The sequence below is a fragment of the Prenolepis imparis genome, unplaced genomic scaffold (genome assembly GCF_030444845.1).
Source record: "Prenolepis imparis isolate NDT839.2.m4 unplaced genomic scaffold, iyPreImpa1.0 SCAF_5, whole genome shotgun sequence".
In the NCBI taxonomy this organism is placed as follows: Eukaryota; Metazoa; Arthropoda; class Insecta; order Hymenoptera; family Formicidae; genus Prenolepis; species Prenolepis imparis.
This window is the reverse complement of record NW_028141163.1, coordinates 10,635,864-10,648,086: the sequence shown is the minus strand read 5'-3', so window position 1 is coordinate 10,648,086 and position 12,223 is coordinate 10,635,864. Positions and strand designations below refer to the sequence as shown.

The 12,223-nt window shown below is 34.6% G+C and overlaps 2 protein-coding genes across 13 annotated transcripts in view; one reads left to right on the top strand and one right to left on the bottom strand.

Annotated features, from left to right (window-relative positions):
• Positions 1-12,223, top strand: part of Hr4 (nuclear hormone receptor 4) — a 175,238-nt gene that overhangs the window by 55,788 nt on the left and 107,227 nt on the right. For 3 of the 9 annotated variants that reach the window (XM_083037582.1, XM_083037583.1, XM_083037576.1), the window contains exon 2: positions 9,863-9,907. The exons of the other annotated variants lie outside the window; for them this stretch is intronic. The gene's annotated coding sequence lies outside the window, so the exon portion shown is untranslated. The remainder of the gene's footprint in view (positions 1-9,862; positions 9,908-12,223) is intronic. 9 annotated transcript variants of the gene reach the window in all.
• LOC145935871 (uncharacterized) overlaps positions 1-12,223 on the bottom strand; it is a 271,196-nt gene that overhangs the window by 166,181 nt on the left and 92,792 nt on the right. The gene's annotated exons all lie outside the window — the stretch shown is intronic.

Genomic DNA, 12,223 nt, shown 5'->3' with positions numbered 1-12,223 from the left:
ATTATCTTTAAGTTAATTATTTTTAAAGATAATAGTTGCTTTTGCCATCCCGATTAACTGATTTATATTGTAAGTTTTAAAAATTGTCGAACGAAACTGCGATCACACGCATATGTGAAGTTCATAACGAAAATCAGTAGTAAAATGTAGGAATGGTCAGACGGCGAGTTTACGATACAAAAATCCTATCGGAATGATTACAATTTTACATTACTATGTCCTATTATAATTTAAAGATATTTGCTTTGTAAATATTGATTATTTCAGCAGGGGAGAGGGGTGTAGTATAGAATATTCCTATAAAATATTTTAAATAAAGAAATTGTAAAAATATAGTCGCGATGATATATTCGCAAATAATGATTAACGATTCGTGTGTGTCCGTCACGCGGTGTAATTAATTATAATAAAATTCAATTATCAAACAAATTATTCGGAGAAATCGTAGCCTCAGAATGACACTTTCAAAATTTCATCACGGAATGCGATTCAAATATGAAATATCCTACGTTTTGAAACTATCGAATGTGTTTAATTTTGCATACTTTTTAGCCAAAATTTGGAATCAAATTTTTTAAATAAAAATGTGGAAGCATTTTGATAAAAAACGAGGAGCTTTTGTTGTATTAAACTTCACGGAAGAGCAAACATATATAGATAACAAAATCATATTTTTCAATTAATTTCAAGCAAACTTGATTTTAGATAGAATTTTAATTTAAAGTCTAGTTATCAAAAAGATAAGACGCAATCTTAATTTAGAAAAGAGATCCAACAAAACGACGAGTTAATTTCATTTACAAAAAAATAAATCTCTAAATCGAACAAAAACTTGTTTGTTAGAGCCGAGGCAGAGCCTATATGTAACGTGCTATTCTCCAATCGTAAGCGAGCGAAAAATCGAGAAAGAGCAGCGCGGCCGCTAAAAACAAGGCGCGGTTACGTAACTTCGCCGCGCGCGCAGTCCGACGACCTTCCTCTATGGAAAGGATGGATCTGAAATAGCAACGACCCGAATATGGGTCAGCATGCATTGTGGCGCGACTCTCCTCGCACGCAGAGCGCCGCCGCGCCGCGCCGCATCGGTGTATGGAGAGGCGGCTTTTACGCTCACGAAAATAGACACTTTATCAGAGAGACCGGCTTTTCTCTCTAGCCAACTCCACTCGCAGGATTATAACCGTGCCATTTGAATTGCCCCTCGTTACCGCAATGCCACTCCCTCTCTAAACGCCCGATGATATCTCGCATGAATCGTTATAGAAATGGAATCTCTCGTCGAATTGAGCAACTATATAGAATCGATCCTCGCACGCGGTTAATTTTGATGTATTTTTTTTTTGTTTTTTTTTTGTTTTTATCGAGAAAAATCAGTTTTGACGTATCGATAAAATTCATATTTTTGAAATGCTTATAACATTTTGTTGTATTTTTTTCGAACATTTATCCACGATAATATGACAAAATGTCAAATACATTTACTATTTTAAGTTTGAGATTTGAAATTGACACATTCCACTTTTTTCACACTAGTATATCTTGATAAAAATACATATTAAATAAATATAATACTTTATTCTGAGCATTGTTGCACGTTTCTATAATTTCGAATGTGTATTTTAAAAGTAATTTTTCTAAATATATTGTTACTTTTAATCTTTCAATTAAAAAATTCTATTTTTTTTTTAATTTACTCTGACAAAATTAGAGATACAGTTTCTTATTTATAAATAAGTGAATTTAAGGGCTGGCACAAAACTTTATGAATACCACTTTCGAGATTGAGAAGTATCATAGATATTTATTCATCTTGCATCTCTTTTTCGACCTTTAAGATTATTTGTATGAGAAGCTCATTTATAGGCACAGTCCGCGGATAGAAAGGTTCTTAAAAGAAGTCCAGTACTCGGTGAAATGCAAGAGAAAGAAAGAATAAAAAAAAGTTACAAGAAGGAAAAAATGCAAAGATAGGAGAGAGAGAGAGAAACAGAAAAAAAGATAAAATATACAATATACGATAACTAAAGTAGGTCATAAAACCTTTTTTATGTTTATCGCATTTATTCGAGTTGCATTGATTTGCATTAATAGATACATATCTTTATGCATTATTTAAAACAGCATTTCATTGAGCATAAAATCTGCTTTATTCTTTTAGGTAAAGGAGATAAAGGATAAATATGCCATCAGTATAATATAGCATTATATTTCAGTCGTAATTAGGATATAATTCGCCTTGTAAAAAAATTATATTAATTTTTTTATGTCAAAATTTAAATAAAAATTAATTTAAATAAAAAATTAAGTTTTTTTTTAAATATAGAAACGTATTCAGAGATGCAAGTGACATTTAAAAAATCTTATAATTATTGTATTCGATATAAGAGCGTATATACGCCCAATTTTAATTGGCAAATGTCTTGATTAATTATTTGCCTACGAAATTTTGCTTAAATAACGTTGATACTCCATTAAACGTTTTCACCAACCGGACAACTTTCGCGAGCATTAGTCACGTATTATTCGCAAAGCCAGGATTTAGACGGCACTAAAAGCGCACAGTGCGGGCGTAGCAGCTCGCCTGATGTTTAACAAGTTCACCGCCGGTATTACAAGTAAGCGCGGTAAGTTCCGTCTACGTCAAGGAAAACGCGAAAACAAGTAAATGGGAAACGCGACGGAATTATCCAAACGCCATACTTGGCTTCCTCTCTTTCTCACCTTCTTACTTCTCGCTGAGGACGATCTATGACCTCTTTCCTTCTTCCTTTAATTGTCTCGGCAATGTCTCATTCGAGAAAGACACTCGCGAGAACGGCTCATAAATTATTGATGCACGACCTTTTCATCTGTCACCTGCTTCATTGTTCGAAAAGGGACACTCCGTACTTCTACGTCCGGTTCGTTTTGATTCTACTCCGACCTACATACTTCCTTTTCTCGAGAAAATTCCCATCCTATAGGTAGAAGTTCCCGAGCGGTCGGCGATGACTCGGGGGCCGGATATCGCGGATAGCACGGCTGAGCTGTCGGGTACAAAGTATTCGCGAAGTAGTACTTTCGCAGAGTAAATAGGCGAAAGTAAAAGGGAGATGAGAGAGAACCGATGAGGAGAAGAACGGGAGAGAAAAAAAAATACGAGATGAGAGATAGTAGAGCGATGGTGACGAGATGGTGCGGTTGCTTGGGGTAGTTCGGATCTATTTTTACGCGTACGCGGCTTATTGCGTTTACCTCGATTATAACGCATTAACTATTACGTCGATCATCCGTGACCGGAACGATGTCGTCAACATTGCGTCGTGTATATATATACAATGTCCTAGAACCCTCGATCTCGTGTTTACCGACAGATTCTTCGCAGCGAATCGCAATTTAATTGATTTAATCGAAGGTATAAATAAAGTTACAATCTCATCGCAGAAAAAAATGTATAGAATACTGTGGCAAATTATGCAATCAATAATTATCAAAAAGTTAAAGCTTGTCAATTTAATTGAATGAAAATTTGCATTTAGAGATAATAGATGCAAGATTAGAGTAATTCTAAATTTATATTATTCCATTAAAGAAAATCGCCATCTTACAGCTTAGGAAAGTTCTCACTTATCGTTTCCATTTAAAATAGCCTACTGATTCTATCAAAATCATTGATCGCGCGTATTATATGCGCATTGTCAGAGACGGTTCACCAACAACAATCGGCTACGAGTGACGAAGAGAAAATAGCGTTGCGGCACGAATAGATAGAGAGCGAAGAAGACAGAAATAAAAAAAGAGGATAGAGTGCTGTATGAATGTCGACGTGAGGGACGCCAAGGCGGAGGACAGAGTATCGGGATGTCGCGAAGGAGAGGAAGAGAAAAACGGGTGGAGAATGGCGAGAAGAGGGAGGAAAGTGAAGAGGGAAGAAGGGAAGAGGGATATTGGGGTAGGTCGGACGAAAGCACGAAGAGAGAGCACCGTGCCTGACGTACGTACGTAAGCGAAAGGGAGGGAGGAGGGGAGGAAGGGTGAAGAGGAGAAGGAGGTTGTAGGATGAGAGGGAGGAAACTCGCGGTGAAAAGAGAGAGAAAAAAACGGGGAGTACGTAAGACCAAGGAGGAAGGAGAGTACGCATGAGGAAGGGGGGAGAGAGGGGGAGAGAGAGAGAGAGAGAGATGCAAAGGGTGATGGGTGAAGGAGATGAAGAGAAGAACGGCCCTCCGGTAGAGGGTTGCGGCTTTCGCTTTGCCGTGCGAGGCCGGCGTTCCTCAACCTTTGCCCTAGAATGCCCCTAGTAATGCCGATATGCGACGCTTTCGAACCCGTTAATCGCACTGTTCGCAATTTCGACATGGCCGTACATCACAACACGCCCGAGAACTCGACAACGTCGGGCGATTTAGGACCCCTCGCGGATATTTATGTTATGAATCTAGAATGCAAATTCGTTTCGATGACGTTTCCGGGGTCACGTTCCCATTTCGACTCGCTTTTAAAAGATATGTGTCTCACACACATAAAAATCGATTTTTACATATGCGAATTTTTATCGATAACTTGTGCATTGTTATATATCCTGTGCATTTTGTTAATTTTGTGCACATATATAAGCAAATTTAATCCGAGAAAAATATTCTTTTTTGCGCATGTATCTTGTGTTTATGATATAGATATATGTAATACGAGAGGTAAAATTAATTTTTTTTCAGGCATATAATGTCCCTTTAGAATCTTTCGCAAATATTTATATTATTATATATTAAATATTATACATATATATATAAAGTATATAACATATCGTTTTATTTTTTTAATTACAATAATTGCTAAATTAAAATTTTATACAGTTCTTGTTTAAAAAATTTCGAGTAATTAATTTTATACCAATATATATATAGATATGAAATACGATTAATTAAATATCGCAATTAATTGAAGATTAAAATGTAACTGCGTTATCCGTGCAACAAAATGTGGGCAAAATATCATGAGATAAAATTTTGGTTACACAATATTCACGATTTTAAACTCTCGAGATTTATTTTTCGCGCTTTTATTCGACGCGCATGTAAATCGTATTTTATTAATTATTTTTCTTTGGAGTATTATTTATTTGGTAGCGTTTATATATACGCCACAAATTTTTAATTGAAACGTTATATTTGACGCGACATTATACACTTTGTGTTAATCAGTCCATGAATTTGAAGTGATTCACTCGCGAGCACTTATGGTCGCGACAAACATAAAACTTTCAATATAGCTTCAATATACACTTCCGGTGTTCGTTCGTCCGATTGTTTTAATGATGTATGAATCAACCTCTTAATTCGCGCGCCGAGATAATTTATTAATTAAAAACGTGTTTATATAATGACAGTTCGATTGCGAGAAATAATTTTTGAGAAAAAGAGAAATATCTTTTGAGACATTTAAGCTTTTTTATTTGTCCGTAATATTCGGCAGAATTTCATAAATATTTTGAATCGCATAAATCTTCGTTCCGAAGACATAAATATAAATAATGTGACGATAGTCGATCGTTAAAATTTGCCTATCGACGACGCGTGAAAGCTTTAAAAGCTTCATGCCTGCTCGATCCTAGTAGGAGTTTCAAGACTTTGTTACTAGTACGATAAGGTCGCAAAGTCGATTAATTACGTTTGCCAATTATAAGCCATTTACGTTGTAAATACCGAGATCGCGAATTTACGCGTTTAATTATAATTTCCGCGCTAAGTTTCTTTCCCCACGATGAAATTCTCTCAACGATTCCTTAACACACTGGAATATTGCTTTAATTACGTACGAACAAAGTTTAGAAAAGTTTAGAAAAGTAATGTAGGTATATATTGCGCTTAATTGTGATACAATTTCTATTCGTTGCAATTCTTTTTTTTTTTCAAGATGCATATTCTTATCGAATGAATAACTGTGAAAAAAAAATCGAACGTAAATATCGACATTTTATTGAAGGATATAGACGATCGTCCAAATTCTCATACAGTAATTCACTCTCGTAAAACATTCTTCAAAAGTTTTTGGGTTACTCTCGATCGAAGATTCGTAACTGTATCGATGTATTCATTTTATCTTTGTCTCGCGAACTTATTTGGCACGAACGTCGTGTATAGAAAATTCATGTCTTTCCAAAGATCGCATGTGCGCGACTCGCGTTCGAAAACTTCCTCTCTGTCACATCGAAATAATCTCATTAATGTATTTCGCACGCGTATGAAAGTCTTATGAATTCCGCTGCTTACAAAAAGGATGAAAACGGAAAAATAATAAAAATGTAAAATATAAAGAAAATTTTGGCGTGAAAAATAATTCTGCGGATTCTCTCGATAGGGATCCAATTATCTTCGCGGGTCCGTCAATCGTACAGGCGCCATGTCGTTACTATTATTATCGTTACCGGTACCGATTCGTACGACAAATGCTAATGCCACCGCGAATTAGTTCACGGTGCTCCTCCCATTCTGCCCCCCTAGCCGGCGGCGGCAGTGCATATACCCTCTTTTCCCCTTCCACCCCCCGATCTGTCAGCGATCCGCTCTTCCGCTTGTGGAGCATAATTGCTATCGCAAACTGTGCATCGGGTTGTCCTTCGACCGGCTGGTTGCATAACGAAACGCGCCGAGAGCGCATGTTTCTTGGCGAACGAACCTATCCGCGAATACGTGTCATGTGGACCATCGGTTTCACGTGCAATGCGTGCGTGGTGCATTTAAACTTTAATCATCGATCGGCGAGTCTTGATCCTTCACGCAGCGATCCATCAGCTATCGCGCGCGATTCGTTTTTTGCTCTCGAAATTTTCATGGACAATATTTAAGGAATATTTTAAGGATAGCCTAAATGTCAAATTGCAGCTCTCAGTGGATTTTTATAAGAATTTATAATAATTGAAAATAATTAAATATATATAAATTATGATAACATAATGTCAATATTTTATTACCCTACATATTCACATTATATTTATGTATATAGATATTATTATTATTATTGTTAGTGATTCAATGGATAGTAAATCATGCGAAGGAGTGTTAAATCGAACACGTCACGTGGATTATGCAAGATGACGGCGCTATTTCTTCATAAACTACGCATATTTACGACACAAGAAATTGCAACGTATTTAATGATAGAAGCAAAAATGCAGCTATAGATCTTGTCAAAGTTTGAAGTGTTCTTGAAGCGAAAAATAGAAATTTAATAATACCAAGCAGACCTACAGAAATTGTCATAAATGGTAATTTATGTATACATCAAATTATTAAATTGTTACAGAGTGTTAACCGATACGATACGCAACGGCAGATATGTAATACACAAAAATGATCCATAAAATGCAAATATGTTCAAATTATGTATATATAAAACAAAGTGCTCAAAATAATCAATATTACAAGAAAATTGTGTGTAATGGAATTTGTCGTCCTTTAAACAAATCTTAAAACAATTGCATAATTTCTGAAAAACAATTTTTATATAATAGTAATCTAAATATATTCTAAATTTCTTAATTATAATTATAATAATTATAATATAATAATTATTATAAATATATTTATTGTAAATATTATTAGAAATATTTAAAAAATTTTGAAATAAAAGCTCTATACTTTATATGCATTATATTTGCACAATAATATAAAATCTCCATTACAAAGATAAACGAGCAAATAATAAATAAATTATAAATTCTGCTCACTCTATGGTTGCGTCGTCTGAAATCTACTCCTCTTCTCTTGTTCGTCCCTTGCTTCTTTGTGATTTTCACGAGATATTTTCGAAAATACTAATATTAATAGTTATTTGCGATTGCGCGCGCACTAATCAAAATACACGACTTTTTGTACGGCATTCTCGACGTTAATCGCACGTGCTTATTATAACGTGCTTATTATAAATGTGACAAGAGAAAAATGCGAAAATTACGATATCGATAACTCAAGAATTATGCGACGAAATTCACGCACCACTAATCGCAATACTAACTTTGTTTACTACAAATAGTATAAGCATGCATTTAAATGCAACTTTACTATCTTGCATTATATCAATAAATAAATATAAGAGCTAAGATTGAAGATAAATATCGAATGTAAAGAATGTGATATCAAAAATATATAATTATTTTGTCATTGATGATCACTCGCATGATTTTAATCACACAAATCACGTAAAAATTACCCGTTTTAACAAACTAACGTTAAATAATAAGCATCGATTTTTTTCCTATAATTGACAAGTATTAAAATGATTGTGGTCAAATACGACTGTATACTTACTATTTAAGTACGTCGCAAAGATCGAAAAATTCGGAAGTGAAATCAACAACTTAACATCAATATCACGCGATCCTGCAGCGATTGATTGAATTGCCGGTCAAAGAGACGATAATGGCGCAAATTGATCTATTCACGCGAGTTGGTAATCGCTAATTATATATTTAATCGTAGGAAATGATACGTCTCTTAGCACTTGCCGTGACTATATTTTAAGGGATACTACGACGATGCACGGAGACGCTAATGACAACAAAGCGAGCACCAAATTTTGCTGTACGTAGCACCGTAGTGCGCTGTCTTGTTTACACGCGGCCGTCTTGTTGTCATTCGCGCGATGAGACTCAAGCAAGCGAGGAGTCGTTCTCTGTGCATCTATTACGATGTTATCTCTCGAAATACGAAATCGTAGTAAGTAAAATATCGAAACGCGATTATTCGTACATAATTCTCTCACCAGATTATGCGCGTATTTGCGATTCGTTTATAATTCGCGAATAGTGTAGGTGTAGAAAATTCGTCGATTGATCAGATTTCTTTATATTATTCGCGAATCGCGAAATGCGAGTACGCGTGCAGTCTAATGCGCTAATACGATAATTAGCGATTACTGACCTATATGATTAATTTTCGCAATTATCATCTCTTAATCAGCAATTAACTCGATTCGCGAGGTATCAAGATAATGCGTATTTTATTTTCAAATTTATCGATTATTAACAAAAATACGAAATAGATCGACTCTAAATCATACGGCGCATTTAATTAGTGCAGTCGTGTTATTTTAATACTTGTTTGCGTAGTAAGAATTCGGCATCAGAGTCTGTTAAAACCTGTATTTTACGTGTGGTTTGTTGTACCAAGATCTTTTGCGCGAATAGTCAACACAAAACGGTGACATATATTTTTGGATATCATATTCAGATATTTATTATTCTTTAATTTTAACTTTTATATTTATTCGCTTACATTACATGATATACCGCGAGATAGAAAAGACGTCTTAAAATGCGAGTATAGACTATCTGTTAGCGACAAAGATAGCATCGCGGCGGCTACATAATTTTTTCACGTTGTTCTCTCGTCACAATATAATAAAATACGTATCGCGATTAACATCGAGAATGTCATATAAAATGTCGTGCAATTATCGTTATTCTGACGATTAGTGTGCGCACGATCATAATTAAACATATTTTAGTGTTTCGTAAATAAAGAAGCAGGAGGAGACGAACAAGAAAGAAATGGGAGGTCCGAAAATGCGTCAAGCGATGATGAAGCAACTATGGGATAAGCAGAATTTATAACTTATTTATTATATATTACTTATAAAATTAATTGCTCGTTTAGCTCTACAATTAGTGATTTATTTTATTAAAAAATTGGATTCTTATTTATCATATTTGATAAAAGTTTATATCTAAAATTTTGTCTCGGAAATTCTTGTAATTCTTTTTTATTAAATATCTTTAAAAATTTAAATAAAAAATTCTATTTCGCGCAATAATTATTTTTTCAAATATTAATTACTTTGGGCACTGTTTTATATACATAATTTGGATATATTTGTATCTTTACAGATCAACGCTGTATACTATTACACTCCGTCGCTGCGCGCCTTATTGGTGAGTCTTCATTTTTATATATACATATATTATATATATACAAATATTTCAAATTTTGTCTTCAAACTTCAACGAGTTAACTACTGATCGTTACTTATTTGGAACACATATCAGTGTAGGTCATGGTCTCAGTGAAAGGGAATATTTTAATTTTTACTATTGTGATTATAGTACATTTCACATCTATTACGATAATTATTTTACGAAAAATGTATTAATTTTGTTTTATATAATGAAATTTTGCGTTTGTTCAACAAACTGTAAAATTGCGAAATTGAAATCGATTCTATTTTAGACAACTATATGTGTCAAGCAATTGAAATGTGAGAAATATTTTCCAGTGAGATGTTTCTAAGAGCCGCAAAACGTGCACTTTTAGCCAAACGTCGAACACAGACGCTTTTAAAACTTTTGCACACCCGTCTTGTCTCGAATTCATTGTTAAAAATCCTCGAAAAATGCGTTAATAATAATATAAACAAAAACACTTCAAAAATATTAATAAATTTCTAAGTCAGAATGATACTGCTTATAAGTAAACACAATTTTATGTATTAAATAATCTTTCAAAAGCTCTTTTAAATATTATTTATTATCTATTATTTTATTTTAAATATATTATTTATTATTTATCATTATTAAAAATAAACTGTAATGTAACTATCACATAAGCACAATAAAAAGTATGTACTTTTTATACCTGTGCATATAAAATAATTGCATTCTAGTTTACAAAAATACACGCGCACAAAAATGTGTTAATAAATCAAATGGAAAAACTAGACTTTATATAAATATATGTATATATAAATTTTTATTTATACTTATTCAAAACAATATGTCGCGAAAGATCGATTCTTTAATTCTTCGTTATGATTGTAGTCTAGCAAAAATAGTTTTTGTATGTCAGACTTGCGGGATAAAAAAATGTGTAAAATATATATGACGGAAGGCTTATGGTAAAATAAACTAATGAAACTCACCAATGACTCCGTCCTTCTTCTTGTACATGACAGTAAATTTACCGGCATAACACCTGCGCGTTTTTCATAAAAATGCTAACGCCAGCTAGGTAGTCATAATTTTTAATAAAATCTGACAGAATTCCAAATAATTTGTTTTGAAGAAAGATCATGAAATACCTTATATATATATATGTATACATAGCGTTGATAAATATAAATAGTGGTCAAACTAAAATTAATTTACTTTGTATAATATGACATGAAACATAAAACAAGAGCAAATAAGCGGGTTTATCTTTCAAATTATTACAGATGTAAACAATACAAAACGTTATGAAAAATGCATTTAGAAAAACGTTTAATTTACGTTTAAATAAATTAAATAAATTAAAATATTTATATATATTTTTAGGTCATCGTTGCTATGACATTAGAGTTGCCTAAGAAGCACAACAAAAATAATATCTATATATTTTTTTATTTATTATAACATTAATGTAAAATGATATTCATAACACAAAGAATTTTGTCGGGACTCTCTTGTTAAACCTCTTGCATAACACGAACGTCACGTGCTCGTTATTGACAGCTGACTAATCCTATGCAATAATCTCGACGCGGAGATTAACTCTCATTAATTTATCCCGCGTTATCACACAATCCACGATTCGAATCGCCTCTTGGACTCAAAAGTCCTTCAAAAGATTACGAGAATCTCTTCCTTTCCTAGCAAAACGAGAGTATAATCGCAAAACTGCATCTTTCAACGACAGAGATCGGAGAACACCGAGTTGTTGCAAGGGAAGACGGATATTTTTTTCGCACAGCCGGTGCTTCCCTCGGATCCAAGGTCTGACCTCCCTTGCTAGGCCGCTTCGAGAATCGCGCGGAAGGTTTCGATGAGGGTGTTGGGGGTGCCAGGGGCAGAAGAAAAGGGAAACGCGCGTGAAGGAACGTGCATTGCGTGGGTGTGCTAAAACGAGAGGTGCGGTGAAGGCGAGCAAGTGAGGGAGGAAGGGAGGATGGGAAGAGAGAGAGAGAGAGAGAGAGAGAGAGAGAGTGCTGCAAAATGTGCAGCCGGTGTGAGCGAACCGAGAGGCGCTATGTGACGACTGACCCAGTTACGCGATGAAGGTAATGACCGATACTACACTACCTAACCCTCCTCTTCCTCCTTTTCTTTCTCTTCTCCTACTCTCTTCCACCACCAAGCGGTAGTTCCGATCCCTCTTTACGCCGCGGTGCTCACGACTACAGGCTACGTGCGTGCATTACGTGGATATACATATATGTGTACGCATACACGATGAGAGGAGAAAGACGGACGTTGCAGGCGTGCCACGCACATGCG